The 23,488-nt window shown below is 51.2% G+C and overlaps 1 long non-coding RNA gene across 3 annotated transcripts; it reads right to left on the bottom strand.

The window, feature by feature from the left end:
• LOC126052757 (uncharacterized) lies at nt 1-14,475 on the bottom strand. Of its 3 annotated transcripts, none has more exons than XR_007510135.1 (5): nt 13,578-14,475; nt 12,871-12,984; nt 11,425-11,590; nt 8,236-8,374; nt 1-7,489 (listed from the first exon to the last, which is right to left on the bottom strand). It is a non-coding gene; the product is annotated as an uncharacterized LOC126052757 (long non-coding RNA). The 3 variants fall into 3 exon arrangements; XR_007510136.1 differs by having other exon boundaries at nt 8,261-8,374; XR_007510134.1 differs by having other exon boundaries at nt 1-8,374.
• Between the last annotated feature and the right edge of the window lie 9,013 nt (nt 14,476-23,488).

Here is a 23,488-nt window from a genome sequence, read left to right as displayed (position 1 = left end):
TAACCCACCTAATTAAACGTTCTGCCCTACTGATGCCGCTGCTCAGGAACAAGGAGTTTTGTGCTCAGGTCTTCCCGTCTTCCCAGGAGAAATGCCTCCCGTTATGCGGGAAGAGGCAAAGCTCACGTGGAAATCAAGGGGCAATTATAGGTGCAGGCAGGGATCAGGGGCAGGCAGCACCGAGGAGGCTCCGGCTGGTACTGTGCCTGACTGCGACCGAGCCAATAAACAAGTAATAAAGACAGAGCAAACGTGTCTTCTGGGGAGCCTTTGCGAAAGAGCGTCTGAGGCTCAAAAAGAAAGGAAAAAAAAAAAAAATGCTGCCCAACGCTTCTGAATCTTCTTTAACTGCGCCGAATGGTTGGCAGGAGGCAAGCTCGTAGTGGAGCTTGTGCTGTTTTTAAGAGTTACACGTGGCCAGCCAGCGAAGGGGACACCCAGGGACGTGCATGGCCAATTTTGAGAGAGCAACACCGCTCCTGTAACCAGCAGCTGCCAGGAACTTTTTGCAATCAAACGGCAGGAGTTAAAGAAAAAAGCAGCCTGGCAGTAAATATACTTAGCAAATTCAAACAGCGAAGGAGTTCCAGGAAATCGAGATAACCCTGTAGGCACAAAGATCCTGATCCAAAGCCCATGGAAGCCAGTGGAAAAGAAAATCATGTTAGCTTTTAGCAGACTTTGGCTGAAGCTCAAGGAAAGTCAAATAAGCAATCCGGTCCCAATGACTCTGTGATTCTTCCCAATTAAATAGCCACTCAGATCTAACACACCTTCCTTGGCAGCTCTTCACTTGCAGCTTGGCCCCCATGCTGGGAGTTTGTACTGAGGGTTACCTATACGTGCCCTTTTTTACTCACTAACTGCTCTCCTCTTCTCCTGGCAGCTCTCTGGTGTCTGCGGCTTTGTCACGAGACTGAGCATTCGGTGTTTCTCCTTGAGCCTCCTGGAGTTACAAGGCTATTTGAAAATTTCAAAAGGCGGCAGACAAAAACTGAGCAGCCCAAAAGCGGCGAATTTCCACGTAACCTCACACGACGTTCAAACCCAGGGTGTGGGATCCACGCGTCACCCACCCGGGACCGGCATCCCACAGCATGGAGAGGACACGGGACAGGAGCAGCCAGTCACTTGCCAGGCTGAAGAAGAGCTGGGAAGAGCATCGCATGCAAGCTGGCCACCGTCCAGAGGTCCACAATCCAGCAGGCAAAGGACAAGACCCAACATCTCCCCTTTTCCAAAACCATTTAACCAATCCGCCAGTTTTTAAGCCCGCCGGCCCTGACTCAACCACGTCGAACGCCAACGGTTGATGACGGTGAATCACTTCATGTCGTCCACCCTCCAAGATAACGACGTGGCCGTGAGTCAGATCCTGAGCCGAGGTGTGAACCCGGTGCCCCATCCACATCTGCAGAGCTGCACCCTTCGCCGTGCTGGATCTGGCCCTCTCTGCCTGGGGACTCACCCAACCTTCAGCCATCCCAAAATGCTGCAGCTCTCGTCTAACCTCGCTGTTCGGCTCCTGTTGCTAGCAGGCAGATATCAGCTCCTCCAAATAATAGCCCCTCATCTTTAGGGGGGATCTGACGGTCAGATTTCCCACAGCCACATGGCAAATGAGGTTCAGCCACCCCCTCTAATGCCGTATGGGGTTGCAAAGCAGGAATTTGGGTCAGTAGAAACGTCCTTTGGAGAGTTTTGCTGAATTTTCTCCGCTGAACCCAGTCGCTGGTGGCATGCACCGACCTACGTGCATGGTGCAGAAACACCTCCGCTGGAGCGACTGCTTCTAGGAATATTGAAATGACTCCAAAAAGTAGGAATAACTCGCAAACCCTCCTCCTCCTAGGAATACTCCCAGCTGATAAAACATAGCAATTTCTGTAAGCCACTGGCCTCTCTTGGAGGCACAATCTTGGCTGCTGCTCACGGTATAGACATTATGGGTTGTTCCATGGGCTCAGGCAATGCTGGCGTGGCCAGACCTTACAGAGGTTCATGATCGGCTGGATGTATTGCAGATTCCTGACATGCTCACCGTAAGGCCATTGGGTTTTAATTTTTCCTTCCTTCTCTTCGCAAAGCCCTTCATTTGTTTAGAACACAAAATCCAAAGAGAGAAAGTAAAATCTCTGCTTTAAAGAGCATAGCCTCAATTTTCCCAAGGCAGGAGCAATTCGGTGTAACTCTCTCTGCTTCGGGGTGTCTGGTGTGATACCCTGGTTTAAAGCAAGATCCTTCTTTCAGCTGCTCAGAAGCCAGTAAGACCTGGCCTGAGCACTTTACTTTTAAAATAAAATGTGGGGGTTTTTTTTCTTCGCTCCCTTTAACTGCAATTGTCTGGATAAAAAAAATAGCAGCTACACAGTGCCTGCTCCAGAGACCACTGACATCAACAGCAAATTGCTTCTGCCTTCAGTGGGCTTTGAATCAGATCCTAAAAATGCAGCCCAGCCCATCCACATCAGCAATACCACGGTCAGAAATGAGTTCAAGCATCCTAGAAATCCAGAAAGGCAGGAGGGGAAAAAAGCCCCAAGGTGACATCTAGGAAAAGAAATGTGCCGCAAGTCAGCAGCTGCGTTAGAGCTTGAGGGGGGATCACGGGGAGCGGGGGGATCACTCGGCACCACTGCTGTGGAGTTAGAGGGATAATTGCCCTGTTAATACGAATGTTATCCCACCCCGGCCAGGCTACTCAGTTTCTCTACGCTGACAAGTTTTACTGTCCCTGGGCTGTCAGGGCAAAGCTAAGCAACCGTTTTCCAACAGAAAGATCATTGTCAAAGAAGAAAGTGTCTTCCTAAGAAATATCTGTTTATATGAGAAAATACAGACATTTTTTTCTCTGCAAAACCTTATTTTATTTCTGAGTGCCACCTTCCCCCACTGAATTTATAACATTAAAATGAATTGGAGGAAAAATAAGACTGTTGGGTTTTTTAATTACAGTTATTTATCAAAGAGCGGCTTTCATGACGCTGGAAAGGAAATCAACTTGAGACCTTGGAATACTTTTCCTGGAAACAACTCCTTTTTTTTTTTTTTTTTTTAACCTGGTTTTAGTATGGTTTCTTAAGGCCGTTAAAACTTAAGCAAGAGCTACATCTGCTCCTCATTGCCCCTTTTTAAACATTTTAACCCACTGAGCCCTTTCAAACAGATGTGATAGAGGGTGAGAGCTTCTAAAGATAGTAAATTCCCGTGAGTTTTCTTAGGACAGGAGAGAGCTGGAGAAGAGCTCCTACGAAACCTTCCCTCCCCACCGGAAAGGTTGGAGCACAAGCCGAACCATCATCAGCCATCAGAGAAGCCATCGCAAGGCACAGATCCATAGACCCAGACATCGGATGGACATAACCATTTGGGATGGGTCCTTGTTGCAAGGGACATGAGCCTGGAGGGATTCGGTGGGTTATTCACTGGAAGCAACTGGGAGGCAGCTTGGTTGCAAGGGCACCCGATGCTGTAGGGCTGTGCAGCTTTGCCACCCATGAGACCTGTGGCCGGCGTCTGCCTGTGGGCAAGGAAAAAAGTTAAGGCTGGATGACACAGCCTGCTTCAAGGCAGAGGTATTTTAGGTTTTCCGTGCCTACCATCCACTCCCTGGAGGTCACGTCCTCGGTGAATTAGGCAGGCAGTGGTCGTGACCCACTCACCATGCCCTCAACAGCACGGGTCCAGAGCCAAGACCAAAAATCAGCCCTGATTAGGATCTCTGCTGCACCCCACCACTGCGGCACGACCTCTGTGGATATCTGACAAGGGATGGACCATGCCCTGTCTTCTCCCTCCTGGAAGGGTTTGGGCTTAGGCCAGGTCTTTGTGCGACAGCGTGAAGGTCTAGGCTGGGTTCTGCTAATGATGTGGACTTAGCCCTTGACTCCAGAGGAATGTCCCTTCATTATGGCTCTTGCCAGGTGCCACACAGGGAAACCACACGGTGGGTGAGACGTGCTTTCACCTCACAGCAGAGCCCAGTCTCTTTCTGCTTGTCCGCATTTGCCCATCATGGAAACTATCGCTTGTCTGGCAGCAGGGAAAGCCCCGGCGGATGCATTGCCCTGGCTGGGGGGAGCCACTCGTGCCTGCTAAAATGTGGAGAGGATGTGGGTTACTGCTGTTTCAAGGGGGCATCCCCTACTGCAAGCTCACATGCTTCTTTCCCCAGTTTTTTTCCCCACCACAGTTTATTTCTCACCAAATCAAAGGCAGCAGATCAGATCTTCCTTAGTCTGGCCAGGTCTGCTTTGCAGAAGATGGCGGTTACGTGCATAAAGTGAAACTCTCTTCTCTGTGCCATCCTTCGCCCCAGCACCAAACCTCCTCCGACCGTCAGCCTGAAGGGCACAGCGCTCAGACTTTCTTCTCCTTCGAGCTGAGTGACTCTGGGGTGGTTTCTTTCTTCTTCCTTTACTGAGGCGCAGTATGATCTTCTGGCATTCGTCAGCGTTTCAGCTGATCCTTCTATTGACTTCATTCACAAGTGGAGTTTGTGACTCTGCCAGGGAGGGTAGGACACGCATGCCCAAGGGCCATCTGAGGAACAGGGGTATTATTTCCCATCCTGACCATTCCCAGAGCTAGAGATGCCCAGCTTTTGCTAGAGGAAGGACTGGAAGGATTAATTTCTCAAGCTGTCCCTTGGGGTTTTTGTCCAAGGACTAGAGGCACAGAGCTAGCCTAATCCTCTGGCCAAAGCCAAGCAACTTCTTCTGATGTTTGACAGAGGCAAGTCCCAACTACACTGATGCAGACAGAGAAATGCAAGACGGCCACCTAGAACTAAAGCAAACGGCCCAGAAGAGATAGAGAGCCGTCTCTCCATTAGAGGAGAGATGAACAACTGGTCAGAGCAGCCACCGCTCAGGCTTGGTTCAGTATTCCCTGGTCAGGCAGCTCTCCATCAACACAGACAGCTGTCAGTAAGGCTGTCGTGTGTCTCCCATCTCAGCAGCGACTTAGATCAAGTTCATGCCAGGACTTAACTTCTCTGGAGGCCAAGACCAAAAGACTCCTTCCCTTTTTCCCCTGAAGAAGATTGCTACAACTGCTTGCCAGAAGAGCTGAGCGCGGCATCTCCTCCAGCTTTTCAGGCTCGTATTTGCTATTGTAACCAGCTCGAGATGCAGCTTAGATTTACGGGGTTTCAGCTTTGACTCTCCCTGTATCTGCACGGAAGAATCTTGGGCTCCCTCTACATGAAGATGAGGACCTATGCGGAGTCCTTCTCCTTGAGTGAAAGCTTTAGACCTCTGCAGATCCCAGTGAGTGCAAATGTCCTGCAGAGACAGAAGGGGAGTGCTGCCACCCTCTACCTCAAAAGTGTTTAAAAGGAAAAGCAAAAGAAACCATCCCCACACCAAAACAACCTGCCTCCAGAGGGTTAAAGCAACCCATACCTCGGGAACTGGGTGGCAAGAGTCAAGTCTCAAGCCTAGCTCCATCAGGCCAGGCTTTTGAGCTCTTGCATTTATAAGCGAGAGCCATAATCACCACGCTCTCAGCTCTGTAGCGGGCACGCGCTCACCCTCTTTAGTCAAGAAATCCCATCCTTCAGCAAACTGGACCCCACATTCCCAGGAAAAAGGTAGGCATCCACAGTTTTTTGGACATCCACTCTTCTGGCCAGTTGAAGCATCCACACACAGAGTAAGGTTTTCCTGCAAAGCCTCTGCATGCCTCCCCGTCCAGCAAGGGCTGGATCGTAGGTCTAATGGGAGAGGGAAGGAACAACACTGTGCAGTTTCCAAGGTTTGCCTGCTTTTTGAGCACGTTCCTGCTTGAAAAACAAAGGTTTCCAGCTCCTTGCAGCGTTTCAGGGAGCCACACCAGTAGCTGTTGAAAGGCCTCGGGCCAGACCGCCTGCAGCTACATCTCTGCTGCTCTGTAAGGTGGTGTGCTGCTGCTCATCCACCAGCTCGCCAGAAGAAGACCTGGTCTGCTCTATTTTCTTACAGTTATTTCCTCTTTCCCATAGCATTTGGAAGTGTCAGGAGATTTCCTCCATATGCAAAATAATGCTTTTTTCCCCCATCCTTGGCCAGCTCAATACCTAAGAGTAATCCTTTTACAGTGGTTTAAATTCCGTCATGTCTGTTCTGACTGTCATTAATAATATCGGATTAGCTGCTCTGCAGCCAGACCTGTAATGAGGAGAAGGTCCCATTGTGCCCAGTGCTGTCCAGATGCGTGGGCAGACACAGGACCCTTCACATTTCACTCCTTGGGAAGCTGATCCGAACCGAGGACCCATCCCACAGCAGTTGGAAACTGCTGTTAATACCCTCCGAAGCAGCACAGGCTGTGTCCCCTCCAGCCCCAGCCACGGAGGTTTGTTTTCTCTAGCAGCCGAGTTATTGCGGCTGAAGCTGCCGATCTTGCAGAGAGAGCGCAGGCGTCGTTCGCTGCTCCTCGCAGCGATGTCAGGAGAGAGTTGAGTAAATAACACAAGATATCTCTCAGCATTAACATCCTGGGCAGAAGCTGCAGGGGAGAAGTGGTGTGTAGGAGTACGCCGGAGACCGAATCGTCACGGGAAGGTACACTCATTTATTTTTCCAGCACGGCTCTCGCGACCTCTCCATCTCCTGGGGCTTTCCTGGCCAGCCTGGAAGGTCTCCGTGCTGATGTGCGTTAGCCAGCACCCGCTCTTGGGTTCAACACAGGGCAGTGTGTCACTGGGGCATATTAACAAGGGCCTGTCCCTCCGATGCTGCAGGCTTTTCTGGCTTCCATGGGCACCCAGGGTATGCCACAGCAGCCGTGCCGGCTCCAGGAGCCTCCGCTGCTTGGGGAGCATCAGTCCGTATTTTTGGTGCTGATTTTCCCAAGAGATTGTAGGAGCTCATGCCAGGGGTGAAAGATACCACCTCCTCCCTGCACGGACAGCTTGGACCAGCTCCTGTTGCCGTAGCCGTGATGGAGAGAGCAAGGCAGCTGTAACTGGGATGGACTGGGGATGCAGGAGAGAGTGCGATGACTCGCGAAGCCAACTGGAGGAGAGGCATCGCCCGTCCCTGCCCGAGTCTGGCAGTGCTTTTGGTAGCAAAACCTACCAGGAGATCCTCTGCTGCCTGGCTGTCCACAGCCATGGGCAGCGCACCCCTTTCCCTGCTCCCGGCCACCCGCCACAGCTCTCCCTGTCGCCGCCTCATTTGGGGGAATGGATCCAGCTTTAAAAAAAAAATAAAAATCAACACTGGGGAGAAAGGAGCAGGGATTATTTTCAGAGGCAGGACCTTCCCCAGGTCATGGAGCTGCGGTGGCGTTACTCCCAACCCGCCTGGAGCGACGGGAACTGGGGAGAGACAGGCTGGGTTGAGGGGAGGGGAAGGAATTTGTGAAGCAGCCGAGCGATGCCAAGCACGCCGTTGAGTACGTGCGTGTCCTACCCCGGCCGCCAGCTTCGCACCCTGCCAGCCACACGCCGCTCCGGAGATTCCTGTTCCCCGGGGCTCTGCTTAACTCGTGCACTCACAATTTCCTATTGGGGAAAAAAAAAAAAAAAAAAAAAAAAAGAGAGGGATGTAAAGTAGGTCTGAGGGAAACATCCTCTCCTCCTTGCCGACTAGCCAAGAAGAGCTGGCAATAAAAGGCCAGTTCTGCCTGTTCCCTGGTGCTCTGTTTTATTTGGCTTTCCAACACGTGGAAAGAGAGCTTTGGCTGGCATGGAAGTATTTTGAAAGGCTGAATTTACCGCCTTTCCTAACTTTCCACAGCGGGGAAACACTCAAACCATCCCTGGCATCAGCGTGTGCGTGGACCCCCCCCAATCTGTGCTGGGTCAGACTTGCACATCATCCTTCTCCTTTGCAGCTAGAAGAACTTACCCAAACACTCCCTAAACACCACCAAGCTCATTTTTATCTTGGATTTCAGCTCACAAGCTGACACAATACCAGAAACTGCGATACTAGTCCTGAAAGTGAAGCCCCACGTGGTATGTCCTGAATGAAAATGGCTTCGGAGCTGAATGAGAGCAGCGCTGACCTGCAGATGTGGCAGGAGACGACAGCGCAAGGCTCAGGCTCAGCACGGACACGCTGGAGGACAGGTGTCACTGCTCACTTTTTGCATGTTTTCATGAAAATTGTCACTTAGTAGAGAGTTTCAGGTGTTTTTTGATGGGAAAAGGAAATTCCCCAAACCTATTTTGGCTAACGCTCCCATGCAGGTGGATACAAAACATACTGCAACCATGATTTACAAGATACATAGTCCGATGCTCACTTATCCGTGTTCTCCACAGAGATACCTCATCTCCCAGGATGGATTCTTATGAGCGACTTCGTGGTAGTGCTGCACCTTCTCCAGAGATAAAAGCAAAGCACCTCATGGAAGATGTGGTCACCCAGAGGAATTCAGCCACCTGGAAAGACAGGGAGAACACAACACCTACCCTGCAACTCCCGAAAGGCATGAAAAGTATGAATCAAAACTATTTTTGTAAATCTTTCGGTAAGTTGCTTGCACTAGCCAGGGAGCTGCCTTCGGTCGCCAGCAGCAGCTTCCCTTAGGGCAAGAGTCGCTTTTCTCCTCCCTTGCCCAGGAGGGACTGACTGAAGTCAAGCCGCAGCACGTAGCTTAGGAAGGGGAGTAGGAGAGGGAGAAGAGCTGCGTTTTCAAATACAGAGAAATACTCGTCTGTGGACTATACATTGCTGTGTCAAATCGTGTCATTTAAACCATTGCCCAAAACAAACCACATCCAAAGGTCCTGTGGCAGGTTCTCCAGATTCAGGTCCAGCCTGTGCCCAGCACGGACCCTTGTTCTTGTATACCAGAAAACACTGCAGTGCATCGTTGCCCTTTTCTCTGCCCAGCTGCTGTATTAAACGTAAGTCCTGGGGAAAAGGTGCACCCTCCAGGAGTGGTAAAGTTATTTATATGAAAGCAGCACCTCAACAGCAGAGCACAAAACCAACTGAATGCTGGTCAACGCTGCCAGAAGTCTTGACTACCAGAGATTTGTAGCACTGTTGCTGATATTCCCGTGAGGAATTGGCACATAGAACAAGAGCCTTCATACAGTCACACAGCCAGCCCAAATCTTGGCCTCTGCCCATAGTCACTGACAGCCCAGTTATAGCAGTTTGCCTTTCTGGAAAGAGGAAACAGGAGTTGAAACAAGAACCACATCACTGCCGGTAGCCGCAGCCATCACCAGCTGCTAAGCTCGTTCTCTTTCTGTGCTACAAAGGAACAGGCAAACCCAGAGCGGCCAAGAAAGACGTGTCCTTGTTCAAAGAAGCCTGCAAGCAAGCAGGTTACCAAATCAGCAAGGCTACTCTGCAAGAGAGCTGGGGCATCCTGCCCAGGGGCAAGAGCAAGCCAGGCTGGGGAAGGAAGCCCTGAGCTGGGAAGAAGACAAGTCTAGGATAAGGGGAAAATTCCTCAGAAGCACAGAAAAAAAAAAAAAATTAACAGGAAATATTCCAGTTGGCAATGCAGCATTTAGCTAGTGAAAAGTGCAGAAATGGTTCTGCCCAAATATCTGTAAGCAGCAGGGAATGTTGCTGTAATTAGTAAGAATCGCAGGTTACACTTGGTAAACACAAAAGGAAGCAGGCACGCTCACAGTGAGGATCAGTCAGCTCCTAAGAGAAGCCACTGCCGAGAAAAGCCTGTCCCGCACCTTGCTGCTACCTCTGCATAGCGGAGCCATGTCCCTGAGGTGTGAAACTCTGAAGCTCGGTTTTAAAAAGCACAATAATCTGTGTGAAGGGAAGACACCTTTTTCCTACGTGTCAGTGAGAGGACCTTTACCATAACAGCTCCGTCCCACTTACCCCAAATTCTCCCTCAGGGACAAGCAAAAGATCCGAAGGGAGTAGAGGTGTCCGCCTGCCCATAAAGCATCATGAGAGGGTTTGTGCTTTTGTTGTCCTGAACCGACCAAGAGGGCTTTGGCCACCACATTGCATCAGTAAGGAGAGTCTGCCCTCTGCTTGCTTGGAGAAAGACGGGGTGCCTAGCAGGGGTAAATCACTGCTCCCCACTGACGTTCAGAGCGGCAGTGATTTCTGCCAGCTGGCTGTAGGGATGGCCAAGCCTGGGTCACGTAGGCGCAGAGGTTCCTCTGGCACCACCTTTGCTTAGGAAAAACTTTGGGGGGAAAAAAAAAAAAAAAAAGTGCTGGTGAGAGCCTTGCCCCTGGGGCAGGGGTGAGTTTTATCAGGGCCTGGCACTGGGTACAGTTGGAATTAAACCTTGCGAGAGGAATGTCCATCCTGCCCTGCTCACAGGCCCGTGCTGAAATTCCAAGTGGCTGCCAGCACGCCTGCAGCCGAAATCACCCCCATGATGGGAATGTCTGAAGGTCACAGATGCAAACAAATATTTGACGAGTCGATACAAGGCAGCCTTGAACACTGCACCTCCAGCGTCGGGGAGGAACCCCCTCCGCCATGTCGGTGTGTGAATGCCCTTCAGCACACCGCCCACGCTTTGTGTTTGAGCTGCCCCGCTGCGTGCGCACCGCTTGCTTTGTTAATGTTTAGACTTTCCCTGAAAGGCCTGTCTAGGGTCAGCGAGCGGGAATCAGCGACATAAATCAGCTGGAGACAAAGTGTTTACCTCAAATACTGCTATCATCTCTCTTTTCTGTAGGCGGAGGAGCCACGTTCCTCCTGGGCTTCTCTAGGTGACCTTTCCACCACCACAGCCCACCTTCTCCTGGCATCGTCTGACCTACACCTCACCCACCCTGGGGATGGCCACCAGAAACCCACCTGGCCACGTTCCTTCCAACCCTCCTTCTAACCCTGACCGGGCTCATCCCAGCTCCTTAAAGCATCTGAAGGACGTTGAGGAGCAAACGCATCTTCTGGCTAGCACTCTTGCAGCAGAGGAAGGGGAACCAGTTGAGTGAGAGACTCAGGACCGAGCCTTTGGGTGAAAACCCTGGTCCATATGGCAGAAGGACATGAGGTTGCTCATGGGATGCCAGCCCTGCTTTGACGGACCTGCTCTGCTGATGCACGTCTGACTTCGCCCTTGGGATACATGAGGCTGTGTTCATAGGAGCGCGAGGGACCAGAGCAGTCTCAGGGTCATATTTAAACTGCTGTTGCTGATAAACCGTGGATATAGTCCCTGTAAAATCATGGGAGGTTTATAGAGGATGCCAAGAAACATGATTTTGACATGCTCAATAGCCTGTTCAACATCTCAAACAGCCTCTCTGTCTCTCTCCATCTTCTCTTTGCCTCCTCCCTCCCTGCCTCCTTCCAAGTCCTGTGGGATTTCTTCCAGCCCAGCTCCAAGGAAAACCAGCAGCCTTGGATCCCGATGCAGGAATATCATCCCTTTGGGTGTAGACCTTTTGCTCCATCAGAACCTGTGAAACGAGAGGGATTTTCCTCCCCTCTAAATTTTGTTGCGGGAGGCCTGCAAAATTGCATGGCACAGTGTTCTCACCTGAGGGAAACATCCTTCGTGACATGAAGAAGAAGAAAGCGTTTTACTGAAACCTGAGGCTTGGTGGGATGGAGTTGATGTCTTGTCTCCTGACTCAGCAAACCTGGGTGGACCACCTGCATATGCCCCAAGTGACTGCTTGCTCTGCTGGGAGTTTTGTGGAAAGCTGGGAGAAAGAAGAAGTTTTAGGGTTGCTTTTTTTTTTTTTTTTCCCCTCCTGTAAATTTTCATCTAGAAAAATAAGCCTGGCCGTCCCAGAGGCCCTGCAGCCAAATTTACTGCCCCCTCACAGCATGGCAGGAGAGCAGGAGACCCACCAGCCCTTCCAGCTCCCCAACCGGCATGGATTCAGGGCTCTGCTGCGGCTATCCTGAGGAAAGTCCGGTTTAAAAGGTATTAAGAGGATATTGCAGCATTTTTACAGGATTAGTTTAACTGAGATCTGTGCCACAGACAGTTACAAGCCCAAAAGCCGCTCCTCAGAGAGAGGAACCTATAAGACAGACCTGCTCACAAATCTCTCTCACAAAAGTCAGTTATTTCCCCCAAATAGCTTGGCAAAGGCAAGCCGTTTCACGGTGCCAGATTAAAACTTCCCTCCTTTCTCAAGAGCTCAGCTTTCATCACCCAGACTGTGTATCACCTAAATCGAGAGCCACAAGATGGTACTTGCCCTGGAGAGCTGTGATCCCCCTTGCTGTGGGAACCAGGCAGTTATTCTCACTAAATCCCTCCAAACCCTCCTCAACATGGAGGTGCAAAAGCAGCAAAATGCCCCATTAACCATTTTTTCTCCGGCCCTGCCTCGTCTTCCCAGCAAACGAGGTTTGCAACAGGTTTTGTCTCAATTCTCCAGCTACGTGGCTTTTTTTTTTTTAATGCCTGGCTGCCCAAGTGCAGCTACAGGGCTCGGTGAAGCCTGAAGGTGGTTTCGGACATAAAAGACCTAAAAGCCTGGTGCTAAAAATATACCCTGCCACTTTCAAGAACTAAAAAAGTGGCTAGTAGCTGTAGTAGTTGTATTAATTTACTTGTTGGCCTGGCATTAGCATCTCCATATGACTGCCAGTGAGCTATTTCCCGCTTTAAAGAAGCGTGTTATCTCACATCTTTCTTCACTTTACATTTTAGCTTATAATCGGCAACAAAGGGGGCATTTAAAAAATAGCACTGTGCTCTTCTGCAGCAGTTTCAGGTGCTCCAGTTCCTCCCAGCCCTACACCTGCATTGGTTTCTGGGCAGAGAGGCCCCCATAAAATAGCTATTTCTCTAAAAAGCCTCTCAAAAATGCCAAGGGGTGGCCCAGCACCAGGATTTCCAGGCCTGCAAATGGAGGTGGTCCCATCCTGCTGGCCTCAAGCACTCTGGGGCTGGTGTCTTCAACCTGGGCTTGGGGCAAAACTTTTGGTTATGGACTCCATCCAGCCCAGAAACATCAGGACTAACCTGAGACAGAAGGACGTCCCAATTTCTCCCCTGTACATTATAGCCTGTATACACCGGCTGGTCCAACCAAAGCTCGACAAGCTTGATGCTCCTGAAGCAGCTTCCAGGTAAACCCTAAAGAAGGGGAGAGCTCCGTATGATTTTGTTCCTGCACGCCTGAGTACCACTCTGCCCGTCCAGGCTTGCTCCCTGAAAAGGCTCAAGATTTGTAAATTTGGTAACGCAGCAGCTTGGGAACAGCGTGGGTGCCGTGTCCAGCCATGCAACCGCAAGGGTGCTTGTACATCACCTCCTGGATGGGTCCCAGCTCCTACCCTGCTGCGAGTCTGGCAGCGTGACAAGCTCTGCGCCCACTTCTCCTGGTGCAAGAGGCAGAATTTGTGCAATTTGGGGCCTGAAAATGCCCCCAAAGCTGCTGGTACACGTACAGAGCCATCACGGGGGGTAATCAAGCGGCTGCACCGAGACCTGAGCAGCCTCCTCTGCTGCTGGACCCCCCAGCCACCCTAATGCACCCACAAATTACTCTTATCTGGGACGTAGTGGCATCTGAAGGACAGGGGGATATGGCACGACTGTTCACGCAGTAGCTTGTTACCTTCTCCATGAGCCCTGCATATGGCTTTCTCTTTTAAGTCATATCAGGATTATCTTTATTATTCATACTTCCTCTAAGCAAAGTGCTTGGTTTTAAGGAAGGGACTCACCAACCGGGACACCACCTGCGTGGCTGGGAGCTGGAGGCGTACGTGAGCATCCAGGCCAGCCCCTGAGTGCAGACGTGAGCTCCGATCCAAGCACGCCCTGAGGTTGGCAGAGTGGCTTACGCTTGAGGTTGGGGGTCTGGCTGAGAGCGTTGTTGCGGATCCGTCCCCAGGTCCGTGCTACCATCACCGTTGGACCCACCTGCAGGGCACCGGGAGGACGCAAACCCCAGCTCGAGCTCGGGATTTGTAAGCAGGAGTATTTCAACCCGATCACCAGTGCTTCCCACTCCCACTTGGGCACCAGTCCGGCACCGGCAGACTTCAGCACGGCTGCTATAAGCATCGCTGCTATCACGCAAGCGTTGCCATAGCACGTGGCAGCCCTGTCTTCAGGCTCGGTGGCATACCTAGAAGACAAATTACCTAATCATCTCGGCTGTTTCTATGCGTGTTTAAGGCCGGGTTTGTCTTGTGTCACTCCAGGCCTTCTGCCATGCAAACGCCCCTGAGGTGACACAACAGAGGCGATGAAGCGCTAAAACTGGAATAATGCATCAAGGGGAGCGAGCTGGTTGTAAACCGTGTTTAAAAATTCTTCTATTTTAGCTCCTTGCCTGGGAGCTGTTGTGGAGCTTAGTGGAATTCAAGCCAAATTAGACAAAAGTTGCAGAAGGGACATTTCCAGCACCTACATTGCAATAAGTCCCATCAACAGGCGGGTATCACCCTGGCTTGATGCAGTCCAGCCCTTGAGGAAGGAGAGGAGCTGATCAGCGGCGGTGTGGCGTAATTCCCCTCCTGGAGACCCTCTGGCACTGCGTAATGCAGGCTGCGTGGTGGGTCTCAGCGTTTGCTACCTCTGTAAGCACGACTGCAGCGGTGGGCTTAGGTCTTAGGTGGTCTTAAGAGGCAACCTCTGTGCTTTATCACCCCGGCATGGCGCCATCTGAAAAAACAGCAGCAGATGTCTGCCTGGTGAGGCTGAGGGAGAGATTAACATGCTCACGGCCAGCACGGGAGGCAGTGAGGGGGACTCTGGCCATTGGGTTTCCCAACAAAGCGCCTTGCACGAACGCGTGAGCCGTGCCACCCCAGCAGAGGCATTGGGTAACTTCTCGCTACCCGCAGAAGTAAATGGATGAGAAAAGAGTGAGAAACCATCTCCGGAAAGAGTAATGCAGAAATTGTTTAGTTCAGGCAAACCAAAAATTGATATTTCGGTTCAAGAGCCAAAATTATAAAAACGACTGTTCATAGAGTTGTCCCTGCAACCGAGAGAGAAAGCAGCTGCAGAGGGTTTGGTGTGGGTTTTTTTAACGTGAAACTGAGCAGCGGAAGCGTGAACAAAAACCTCACAGAGCTGAGATTTCGCATATTTACATGTAATTAGGAGACTCTTGGCAAGGTGTGCTCTCCTAAGTATTGCCCCATCATTTCTGGGACCTCTGACAGCAGCTTCTAAGAGCTGCAGTCTTCGGTGCCTAACGATGCGTCCGGTGACTCTGAAGCGCCGTTCGGGGACCACCGTTGACTCAGGGCTGAGCCGGACCCTTGACGTACCCTTAGGGCACCTACCTCCCTTTGGATGTGATGAGAATTAAGCATCCCAGCGGCCTCGTTTCCCCATCCCAGCTCTCGCCTTCTCCCAGTTTCGCTCCAGTTTCGAGGGATCCCACCACCAGCGCTGCTCCCCACCTCCCGCCCAGCTTCTTTTCCACCCCGGGACCACGTCACCCCCCCCCCCCCACAAAGAAGGGCCTGTGAAGGAGCCGGGGCTCATGCCGTGCTGAGAGGAGTCATAAAGCTCCTTTTAAGCTGTCCAGCACAAAGCCGAGCCTGTTCGGCCGCAGGTTGGGGGCCGCCGCTTGCCCTCCCTGCCTCTGCCAGGCACTGAGTCATCACCCCGACGTGGGGCTGCCAGCCCAGCGCCGGCAAAAGGGCTTGGGGGGGGGGAGGCAGAAACCCACCCCCGCTAACCGCTGCGACAGCCAAAACGTGCGCCTCAAGGCATTGCTTTTTTTCCCAGAGATGCAACTAGGAAATATCGTGGAAAAGACGCGGGTCGGCCAGGGAAAGGGGCAGCCACATGGAAGGGGTCAGGCGAAATCTTCCTCGGGTTTGTATTTTCCACCGCAAACACCTTTCAAAGCGCTTTTTGACATAAGGAAAGAAGCAAGGGTTTCTACCTGCTTCCTTTTACAAGATGAGAAGGAAAGTGGAAGATATTTTCCAGCTTGCAACACTCATAACTCTCGCCGTGGGGGCTTCTCCCTCAAAGACTCAGCATCCAGAGTCGGGACTGCAACGAAATCTCCGCTGCTGTCTAAAGCAGCAGGAATACAAGAGACACACAGTCTTCTGCCCACAGAGAAAAGAATTGTAAGAAGTGCGTCTCGGCACTGTTTTGAGTTTTTAAAGCACTTCTATGATTCCGAGTCCCTCTTTTTTTGACACTCTGAGCTGGCAGCAAAGCGATGCTCATGGGTCAGGGGCTTTACTGGTGCCCAAGGAATCAAGGTGTTGATTGTCCTTAGCTCACTTGAAAAATACAGCCCAATTCCCTAAGGGTAAACAGAGACGCAAATCTCCTGCAGAGAGTTGATGTGTATCGTTAGCAGACAGGGAGAGCAAGAGATACACATCGTGATTTCAGTCTACCGTCTCTTAAGTCTTAGCAATATAAAAATCAAATAAAAGGCAGGCTAAAGCTGGGAAAAGGATCCTGCTCAGAGCCAGGAATGTGAGGCAGGTTGGAGAAATGTTCTCCCGACTCCTTTACCCTGCCCATGTCCGCGATCCGGGTACACGCTCCCTTAAAGGCCAGTTAGCGCCAGCCGGAAAGAGCAGCAGCCAATTTAAAATTGAGGGAAACAAGAGACTTGGAGCCAAAAAAATAAAGCCCTTGAGCACCTCACCTGCACCCAGCTGTGCAAGTTCAACAGCTGGGAGCCCTGGGTACTCGCAGTTGTGAAGGCTGAGTCACACTCCTAAATCTGTCCCAACTGGCTGGTTTCACTTAGCCATTGCCTTTTTAGACTGAACAAGAAAAAAACAGGGGGTGAGGGAAAAGACAAGCCAAACAGCTTAGAAGTCTGCAAGTTGAGAGAAAAATAACTTCAGCACAGGAAAAAAAGACTCAGTGCAGACAGGAGATTCATCTTCTCCATTTATTTTTTGTCTTCCTGACTCTGCCTTTCCTCTCCCTTTCTCTTGCAGGTTGTTCAAGGCATACTGACAGCAGAGCCTCAGCCAGCATCACCCTGACGTCCTTCTGAAAGTCTAAACCCAGGGCAAGCACCACGGACCGATTTGCAAATTGGCATCAGCGCTGTGCAGGCTGATGAAGGCTTCCCACACCTCCGCCCTGTACTGAAGCCAAACTCACTCCATTTCTCTCTCCATACGTATCGTGGGCGTTCTCTGACAAAGAAATGGCTTTTTGTCTGACACACTGGCTTATCGTGCCGTGATCCCGCTTGGACTCACCCACAGGTCCTGTTCTTCTTACAAGCATCACAGATTTTAGTATTGACCTCTCCGGTCACAGCAGGCGGATCAGCTCTAGCTTTTATGCGTGTGCTGAGCTGAATAACATGTATTTGCTCTCCAAGGAAAGCCTGCGGTCTTGACCAGCAAGCAGAAGGCTCCGAAGGGATGAGCAGACTTAATCAGCGCTTGAAATGGCTCGGCTTCCCGTGCCAGGGTAGGCCAGCGCAGCACATTTCAGCTGTGCTGACCCAAAAGCTCCAACGCCGCATCCCGGAGATGTTCCCTGCTCCGACTCAGCCCCTGGCCAGCCTCACGTGGAGCAGCACCGGGCACTGCCTCTTCCCTGCCCGACCAGCGACCACGGGGCAGCCCTGTGCCTCTACCCACCCTCAGGTCTGGGGAAGCAGGACTTCTCCACCACCACCCTTTCTTTTTTTTTTTTTTTCTTAACTGAATTAGCTGATTTTGCAGGGACATGGGCTGGAACGGATCTCAGCAACAAAGCTATTTTAAATTAGTGTGCTGGCTTTGGCTGGGATAGAGTTAATTTGCTTCATAGTAGCTAGCATGGGGCTATGTTTTGGATTTGTGCTGAAAACAGTGCTGATAAGGCAGGGATGTTTTAGTTATTGCTGAGCAGTGCTTACACAGAGCCAAGGCCTTTTCTGCTCCTCTTCCCACCCCACCAGCGAGCAGGCTGGGGGGGCACAAAAAGCTGGGAGGGGACACAGCCAGGACAGCTGACCCAAACCAGCCAAAGGGATATTCCAGACCATAGGATATGATGCTCAGCATATAAAGCTGGGGGAAGAAGGAGGAAAGGGGCGGGGGGGGGGGGGGTGGGAGGGCACATTCGGAGTGATGGTGTTTGTCTTCCCAAATAACCATTAGGTGTGATGAAGCCCTGCTGTCCTGGAGATGGCTGAACGCCTGCCTGCCCATGGGAAGTGGTGAAAGAATTCCTTGTTTTGCTTTGCTTGTGTGCCCGGCTTTTGCTTTACCTATTAAACTGTCTTTATGTCAACCCATGAGTTTTCTCACTTTTCTGATTCTCTCCCCCACCCGGCTGGGGAGGAGGGAGCAAGCGGCTGCGTGGGGCTGAGTTGCTGGCTGGGGTTAAACCACATCAACTAGGCTTCCCTTTGCTTTCCAAGGGCCAGCAATTCCCTCCTCCCAGTAGGATGCTCTGCCCGTGCAGCCCACAATGCGCTTGAGCACCGAGGCACAACGGGGAGGAAGGGCTGGGAAGCCACCGGGACAGCCGGGAATCTCGGCATGGCTCTTGGCTCAGCCACCCATCCCCAGTCCCCAGCTTCGCTGTTTGCTCTGAGCCCTGGGCTGCCAGCAAACCTGCTTGAAGATCCCTTAGGCCCTCCATGTCAGCCAGCTGGGAACGGTCTCCCCTGAAACACATCTGGCAAATCCAAGCTGGATAGTTTCAGGTGGACCGAACCAGGATTTGCGATTGAATAAGCTCCTTCAACAGCAGTGCAATGTGTTGCAGGCACTCAAGAGCAGAGCAGCCAGATAAACAACCCCCTGAAGCCCTCCCATCAGTCCTGAACCTTTAATTTGCCCGAGATCAAAATTAACCTCACTGCAGTCCTTCCCCCTCTGCAGCTTCTGGCAGTCACTGCGTCCTGCTCCCCACGTCCTGGCATCCATCTCTCCCAGGGCTCCTCTCAAACCACATTTCCTTGCAAGGAAAAGCCCAGGCAAACCATATCCTTTCCCTCCCTTTAAACGCACTCCTGTTTAACTTCATAACCCTGTCGGGGCTGGCTGTGCTCCACAGCAAAGCCCTGCCGGTATTCCCACCTCTGGGCAATGCTTCACCTAATAGGAATGATCTAGGAGATTTTGTAGGGTGGTCTATGCTACTTAGAGCCAGGCACTTGCTAAGGGAGAGAGACAGGGTTGGTTGCTCAGGTGGTTTAAACTTGCACCAGGTAACCACTTGGTAATCAAGTTTACATTAAAAAATACTTGATTTTGGTGGCAATTCTTTCCTTTCCCCAGTAATAAAAAGTCAAGCCAACCACTGCTGCTCAGGGGAGTAACTTTTAACACCTCTCCTTAGAAACGGGCTTGCATATATATTAAATTCCAGGCACACAATAAACACAGAGGTCGGATGGGAAACTGCTCAGGGAACCGCCAGGCACTGACACCCTGACGGTCCTCACCTGGCTGAGCCCCCCGCGAGGACCCGACCTGCAGCCTTCACGGCATGGAAGCTCTGCCAAGCATCAGTAACTGCTCCTGACAGCCTCGCACAAAGTCCTCGTCAAGATGTCAGGACCAATTAGCGAGTGTGCCGGAGCCAGGACAGAGAGGACTCCCTACGTCGGGTGGATGCAGTCTGCTCCCAAGGCTTCTGCAAGCCCGTATGCAAAGCGACCGAGGGACTGCAACCCTCCTGAGATGCTCCAGTAGGACCCTTCAGCAAGAAGACCCTGCTCCATCACACCCCTCTAAAAACTATACTTTGCCAGCAGGTAGCAGGGAAGAACCTACAGCTTGGCAGCCCTGGGTCTGGCTTATTGCACAAGCGACCAAGTTTTGCAAGGTAAAAGCCGCCAACAGACATAGGTTTGATGCTGAGAAACTACAACGTTTCTGTTCAGGCACTGCAAGGAAGAATGAGCTGCCCAGGCTTGGCATTTGCAGAAGCCACCATGGTGAAGAGCTTAATCCTTATCTCACAAAGGCAGTTATCAGCTAAGGAGGGACACCGTTCCCCCCAGCCCTGGCTGTCTCTCTTCAGGATACCCAGCTGGGAGCTCTCTCCTAGACATAAGCATCCAAGCAAAGCCAGCCCTGGCTTCAGGGATTAAGAAACCTGGTCTTCTGCATCCCACTCACCCAGAAAGTCATTCTACCCAAGGGAAATAAGAAAGTCTCACCCAAAGTGACCGAAACGTTCTTCATGCCCCAAAGCACCTCCTCCAGCCCCCATATTGAATGTTTTCCTTCTTCCCCTACTTTCTCCCCTCATCTTTACTTTTCATGCAGTCTCAACCATGCTCGCTAGGGATGCTCTGGCCAACCAAGACCTCTTTGGCAGCTCAGGCACTCTGATGGGAGTGGGAAACTCCACCTCAAGCAGAACCAGGATCTGAAAAGAAGCCATCATCCCCCCCGGAGAGGAGTGGAATCTGATGGGACACGTGTCCAACGTCTGCCTGATAGCAAAGCTTGATGTGTGGTAGATCTCACCCTACTCTTTTCCGTAGTAGTTGATATGAGCAGTCTAACTAGGATCCTGGGCCTACAGAGACCTTCCTGCTCATTCCCTAGAACAAGGGTAGCCCTGTTCATAGCCCAGCCTTCTTGAAATGCTGCTTTTGGGCAACGAGCAGAGCGGGGTGGACCTCTTTCCAGGTCTGGTCCAGATGGAAGGGGGAGGCAGCAATTCACCCGCCGTGAAGATGTGCCCCATGCTGTTCTCATCTCCGGCTGGCTGGAGGTAGGAAGGAAGGACCGCAACCCAGTGCCTGTCAGCCAGAGATCCTTCCCTTCCACGTCATGTTGACGTTGGCAATCATCCTCAGCCTCCCTTCTTCCTCCTTCCTTATTTTTCCTTTCCCTTTTACAGATTTTTCTTCCCCCTCCTTCTCACTCAGGCTTCAGATCGCCCCTGTGCCTCCTCGCTGGGTGGCAGAAGGACCTCAAGGAGGGGTTTGAAGGTGATGGGGCAGAGGTGGCTTTTCTCTGCACGGAGGTGTTTTTGCAAACCAGCCCTCACATGTGTTTCACAACAGGCAGACCGCCACCAGCAAATGGTGTAGTAAGTGCCTGCAATCCTGGCCTGGAGAAGACAACGCAGTCTGTCTGGCTGCAGAAGGAGCACAGGATATATTAAAAGAGCTTATTAAACTCACTTTGGTTGTGCTCCAAGTCAGGGGAGAGTCTCCTGTTGACATGAACGGCTTTTGGATCAGGGTCGATACCATTAACCTGTGTGCTTGGGAGCTGCTGCAAACCCAGCCGAGTCCTGTGGTTATTACTGTGCATGTAAGCCGTCCCTCATAAAGTAAAGAAGACAAACTGGCCTCCTGTGTTTAATAATCTGTGATGACTAATGACTCGTCTGTATTTGTTAATACCCATCTCTTACACAGCCTCGTCTTTCTCTAGCTAGTGCCCAGCTTATCCTTTGCTACCGAAACCACAGCCAGCTTTCCTGCAGAAGGTGAATTCCTTTCCGAGTCACATTTAATTTTCTGCAAGCTACCCCTTTAAATCCGGGCTTTAATATCCAGTTACTCCAGAGAATATGAGGAATGCCTCCGCTGGTTTTTCACTGAGCCCATTTAGCCTTTTTTGGACAGAAGGAAGCATCTGAGAGGGAGGGCACATTTTTCCCTCTTTGAATCACAGAAGGAACACCACAGCTCATTCCTCATGTCCAGGCTACTTAACCCTTCCCATATCCAAGTGGCCCTCCAGCCGTTCCTCCGGTGGCACCGGAGCCTCTCGCCATCACTTTCCCGACTGGTCTGAAAGCCCAGGACATGTATTAGGTACCCTCGGGAAACAAAAGCGTGGGGTTTTCCATCCTTTCAGGGCTAGAGCCAAGACAGTCGCTCCCACCTTGATCCTGTGATACAAACCACAGCCTGACACACAGCCCCGCGGCTCCTCGCACGGCGGGGCCCCACGCAGAACACCCGGAGAGATTCTTCTCTCTCCGAAACAAGGAAAGAGTGTTTTTTCCTTCCCACTCCTTTATCCGCTGCCACAACAGCTGGTCTCCACGGGCTTACTGTACAGCCCTCCGGCTTAGCTCGGTTTTCAAGTGCACTAAATTTGCATCCACGCCACATGACCTAGGCATTAAGCCTGCCCACGCGGCTGGCAAAGAGTTCGCTGGTATAAGTTTGGCTGCAGGGACTGACTTTCTGATGATCATAACATTGCTAAGAGATTCCCCTGCCCTCTCCTCCTCCTCACGCTCCCATGGGATGATGTGGCATGCCAGATCCCTGGGCTGGAGAGAAGAGGGAAGGTCAGAGCATGAGCTGTGGGACTCGAGTTTTATGTATACACAGAAGGTGTCCCCAGTATTTTATTTTTTCTAGTGTTTCAATACAGGTTAAAATATCCATAGAGGCAAAACCAAGGATGAAAGCAAAGCAGATCACGTCATCTCTCTGCCACTGCCTGGAGAGCGACGAAAGCTGGTCGCATTTTTACAGTCATAGCTAGTGGGGGGTTTGTACGCCATCCTTAAGTTAAAACATTCCCCAAGATGACTTCAGGTAAGCTGACCTCGAGATGTACTTTTTTAACTGAGATGGTGATTGAGATGCTTGTTTGGTAAAAGGCCCATTCTTAATGAAAAGAAAATCCCACATAACAAAACACTGAAAACATCAAAATCTCACAGATGTGCCTATTTGGAAGGCTGCAAAGTGAAATTACATAGCAACAATTTTACAGTGAAAGAAACAATTGATTTCAGATGCTACAAACTGTGGAGACTTAGGGAATGATCACATCTCAGCTGAGCCACATCAGCATCTGCACCTGCACTCCCAGCAGTGGAGAAGACCCAGTGATGGAGCAGCACTGCCCACCCCAAGACAGGATTACACCCAGTCTCCCATCTCAGCAGGCTGTGCCAAGACCCAAGCAGGGCATCTGAACACTCAGGCTACACTTCCACCATCAGGAATATAGTATCTGTGCACCACGCTACTCGACAGCGTACATTTCATCTTGGTTTTGCACAAGCAGAACATCTAATTTCTACCCAATTAGCCGTGGGGATGGAGTTTATGCTGTCTTTGTGCAGGAAAAGAGGCAGTATACGGTCCAACATGCAGTTAGTGGGGCACGGAGACAGGCAGCTCCTGATGTGGCACAAGGCTCTCCAGTCAGCCTGCCAAAAATATTTAACAAATCTGAACCAGAAAAGTGAGTTTGCATCGGTCATTAGTGCCTTGCATCACAGGTCTGGGATGTTTTTTGATGTGGTTACCAGGAGCCCTGAAACCACAGCCTCCAGCCCAGGGCACGAATATCGCAAAGAACAGGAGGTGGCACAGGATCTGCCATGTGATGAGCAGCACCATTACCTTCACTTCATTCTGGAGAGCAGAGCCTTGCAATACGGTTATGAGGACCATGCAGATGAAGAGAGAAATCTCAGCTCCTCCAACGTGCTTCCAGAAAAGCAAAAGAGCCTGAGAAACTTAAAATATGATGGTAAAAAACCAGCATGAAAAAGGCCTACATGGTTTAGCGGTACCCAAGCTGCTAAGACAGCAGCTGCACAAGGGGATAGCAAAACATTTCTAAACCAACCAGATGTACTTCTGCAGTTGGGATGGTTTCTGCACGTGGTCAAAAGGACAAGAATATTCCATTTCCCTTGACAGCTTCATCAGCCTACGGGCGTGCCAGGACTCGCAGCC

The sequence above is a fragment of the Accipiter gentilis genome, chromosome 30 (assembly GCF_929443795.1).
Source record: "Accipiter gentilis chromosome 30, bAccGen1.1, whole genome shotgun sequence".
Lineage (NCBI taxonomy): Eukaryota > Metazoa > Chordata > Aves > Accipitriformes > Accipitridae > Astur > Astur gentilis.
The sequence above is the reverse complement of the archived record's forward strand: the minus strand, read 5'-3'. Positions and strand labels throughout refer to the sequence as shown.